At 35.4% G+C, this 4,158-nt stretch overlaps 1 non-coding gene across 1 annotated transcript; it reads right to left on the bottom strand.

The window, feature by feature from the left end:
• Positions 1 to 1,303: 1,303 nt before the first annotated feature.
• Positions 1,304 to 1,375, bottom strand: TRNAM-CAU (transfer RNA methionine (anticodon CAU)). Its single transcript has one exon. It is a non-coding gene; the product is annotated as a tRNA-Met (tRNA).
• Between the last annotated feature and the right edge of the window lie 2,783 nt (positions 1,376 to 4,158).

Raw genomic sequence — 4,158 nt, 5'->3', positions numbered from 1 at the left:
TGACATTTCTCACGCGGTACAGTGATGAGGGAGAAAACTTTTTAAACCAAATTGTAACAGGTGATGAAACTTGGGTGTGTCATTTCACACCAGAATCGAAACAACAATCGATGGAGTGGAGACACACTCATTCTCCGAAAAAACAAAAGTTCAAAGTGACAATGTCATCACAAAAAATCATGTGCACTGTCTTCTGGGATAGGAAAGGCGTTTTGCTTACTGAATTCTTCCTAGAGGTGAAACCATTAATTCGGCACGATATTGTGAGACTTTAAGAAAACTAAGGCGTGCCATTCAAAACAAACGAAGAGGAATTCTCAATAAAGGAATTGTGTTGCTCCATGACAATGCTCGGCCCCATACTGCTGGTGTCACTCAATCGTTAATTCGACAGTTTCATTGGGAGCAGTTCGATAACCCGCCGTACAGCCCGGACTTGACGCCGTCCGACTATCACGTGTTCCTGCACATGAAGCGCGAGCTTGGTGGCGAGCGCTTTGGATCTGACGATGACGTGAAAAATGCTGTGGAGTCGTGGTTATCGAAACTGGCGGGAAGTTTCTTTGACGATGGTATACAAAAACTGGTCACCCGCTGTGACAAGAGTTTGATCATTGGCAGAAACTATGTTGAAAAATAGTTTAAGACACGTATTTTTATGTAAAAATAAAATTGAATTCGAAAAAATTGTTTTACTTTTTTTTTTTTTTTTTTTTTTTTCAAAACGGTACTTAGTTTCTGAATACGCCTCGTAGCTTTCACTAAAGATTACTGTTAAAAAGGATACGCCTTACAAATTGATTATTTCCATCGCTTTTATTTATGCTAAAATAACGCGAACCTTTACATATTGGCAATAAACATCCAGAAATTCAATAGGAATAAAGAACTTAATTATTTCCATCGCTTTTGTTTCTCAGCTTGAAAAATGCTTATTTTTGTTCATTTTCTCGATCATTTGCTGTACATTCTTATTCAAAATGTCTACTCTTAAATAAGTTTGTGGAGTCATTAGGTTAATTAGAAGCAGAAAAGATGAAAAATAGCAACCGCCTTCGCCGGGAATCGAACCATGGACCTCTGGAATACCGGCCCAGCGTGCTACCGTTACACCACGAAGGCACGCTTGGGAAGTGGGAGAAATACCTTATATACTCCCCTTTTTAAAAGGCGACTAGAGTTTTAAGGGACCTAGTCGCCAAATCCTGGGTGCGGATAATCATCATCCACAGCCCTTTTAGTTCGGGCGCCACTTGTAGAGTCATTAGGTTAATTAGAAGCAGAAAAGATGAAAAATAGCAACCGCCTTCGCCGGGAATCGAACCACAGACCTCTGGAATATGGGCCCAGCGTGCTACCGTTACACCACGAAGGCACGCTAGGGAAGTGGGAATAATAATAATTCAACTTATAAGGTATTAAGTTGAATTATTATTATTTTTCCTGTACTGCATTTATTCAATTCTGTCTTTCGGATTTTGCATTTGTTAGAAAACTAACCTCTACGAAGAGAATTAAATTAGTAATATTTTAAGACAAAAAATATATACCAGACATTTTGGATTTCAGAAAGCACTACCATGGGATCACAAAAAAATAAATGAATACTTTTTAATGGACGTTTCTGTCTGAAAACGTTTTGCAAAAGAAGCAAAAAAGAAGTATATTTACCCTAAGAAACCGTTATCATAAACCTAACAGAAATACTATTTCCACTTTTATAATGCGTTATCGTAATCCCTAATTCCCTTACGCTGTGTCCTGGGACAATTTCCTCCTTTAAAACATTTGGCAAAACCAGCAAACAAATGGTTCACATGAAATGAAATTTCAATGGACGGTGAACCCAACACTTCATTTCATTTCAGAAATTACGAGCTTCCAGCGTTCTTAAAAGCATCTCTAGAAAGAAAAGAAGCTTCCAGCGCACACGAAGCTGGGGGAACAATTTGTAATTCAGATATTCTTCTATTTAACCGATTCCCACGAGTAAAGGTATTTGCAGTTTTCTCCGAAAGATTATCCAGACCACTCGACTCCACTTTCTTCTGAACTCGAGCAAATGTAATTTTGATTTAGGATTAAGGAAATGTTTTCATGAAATTCAGGAAACAAGTTTCAAAACCCACTGTTGAAGGAAGGTGAGAATTTAATTCTTTCCGATATAATTTCGTTTCCTAAATATCTTCCTCACTCTCGCATTCTCCAATTGTATTAATGCGTGATTAAATTGAAAAATGTATCTCGATTTAGTGAAGGTAATATGTAGAAGTAAGCTTTAGGTGGCTTTACGAGTTTCATTTTATTGGAATGTTTCTCAGGAAATGAGATAGCTAACTGTTGCTCTCAGTATTACAAGAGCTTAGTCATGTTATCCCTTAACATTTACGACAATTTTATTAGTTTAGGATGTCTAACATAAGGCGATTAGAAAGCAATTTCGAGGAAAATGGATCATTCTATTCTATTATTAAAATAAAAAAAGAATCTGACGCGGACCCTACATGACTTCCTTTTACGGAATATTAAATTACACACATTTTTTTTTTCTTTTTTGCTGCGTTTCATTTAAACTTATTTCCTCGAATTTCAATAGAGAAAGATTTCTCATTCAATTAATTCAATTCTCACTTTCCGGCAACGCAAAAATACATAAAAAAATCAAAATATTTTCATTAAAAATTTAAAGATATTGAAAAATATAAAACACCAAATACAGTTAAAAAAATTTAAAAAAACAATTTTTACACTTCGAGTTTCCACCCAGAAGCAAGCTTTTCGGTCAGCGGGCAAGAAGGCAGAATTTTAGATGCACAAAACTGAAAGTTTCCTTTTGGCCCATTCGGCAAAAAGACACAGAGGGTGCAGAAAAACTAAATTCACTATTGTGCTAAGTTTCAAATGTAAGCAAATATGGCTGCTATGCCAATAAAAATTTAGCCGCATTTAAACAACTTTTAAATTGTTGGTAATTCTACAACTATTGCATGCAGATTTATCAAAGGCATAGAAACCTTAACCGGTAGATAAGAACAAAACAACAAGCTAAAGATGCACAATTTACCAACACGTAAGAATAAAAAAAAATGAGCTCACAGAGTCGAGTAACAGAGGGGGTATATGCATATATCTATTCCGTTCGATCGATTGCAACGAAAAAGGGAGGTGCACAACTGCATGTTAAAACAGTCCTATACACAAAATTTCAACGTTCTGAGGCTACTCAGTTTTGAGTTGTGAGAGATACGTATACCTATATACGTACGTACGTAGAGACGCCACAAAAATATCTCTTCTGAATCCATTTTACGTTATCCGTAAAGCTAAACAAAAAACGAGAAAAAGAAGGCATGAAAGAGAAAAAAAAGATAAAATTAATGAAAAATGAAATGAAAATTTATACATTTTTAACAGATATTGCGAAAAGTTATATTTTATAAGAAAACACTAATATAACATATTATATTGAAAATTACACATGACGACTTTCAAAACATAGTACATAATATTTTCTACAACAGAGTAAACAAGAAAAATTATTAATGATGTGAAAGTGTTCAAAAAAAAAAACAGTTGATTAAATGAACAAGCTTTATGGATAATTTCGGAAGCTCCCACGTTGTAATTAATTAACCGCCATACTTAGCTAAAAAGTTCTTGTTTCCTTTCGAAATTTCATTCATATTCCCTGACGAGAAATTTCAGCGCATTTTCAATTTGGCCAATATACACTAAATAGCACGATAGATATCAAACAATGCTAAATTAACACAATAATTAAAAGCACATATGAGATCTTTAAGAATCGAAAAATAAATTTTACTGATAGTGAAAAAATAATTTAAATATAGAACTTATGAAGAATTTTGTAATTGATAGTAAGTTTAATTAATTATTGGGTACGTGCCAGTTAAACATTACTGTCGGCTTAGTATCCTGTTGACTAAATGTCTTGACAGTTAAGTGTCCCGTAGCTAAATGAACTGACGGCTAACTCTCTGTGCCCGCCAAATGTCCTGTCGGCTAAGTGTCCTTGTAGTCTAAATGTCCTGTCGGCTAAGTGTCCTTGTCGTCTAAATGTCCTGTCGGCTAAGTGTCCTTGTCGGCTAAATGTCCTGTCGGCTAAGTGTCCTTGTCGGCTAAATGTCCTGTCGGCTA

Source organism: Stegodyphus dumicola, chromosome 10 (genome assembly GCF_044657685.1).
Source record: "Stegodyphus dumicola isolate Sdum_Otavi_A_Nest chromosome 10, ASM4465768v1".
In the NCBI taxonomy this organism is placed as follows: domain Eukaryota; kingdom Metazoa; phylum Arthropoda; class Arachnida; order Araneae; family Eresidae; genus Stegodyphus; species Stegodyphus dumicola.
This window is presented reverse-complemented; position numbering and strand designations above follow the sequence as displayed.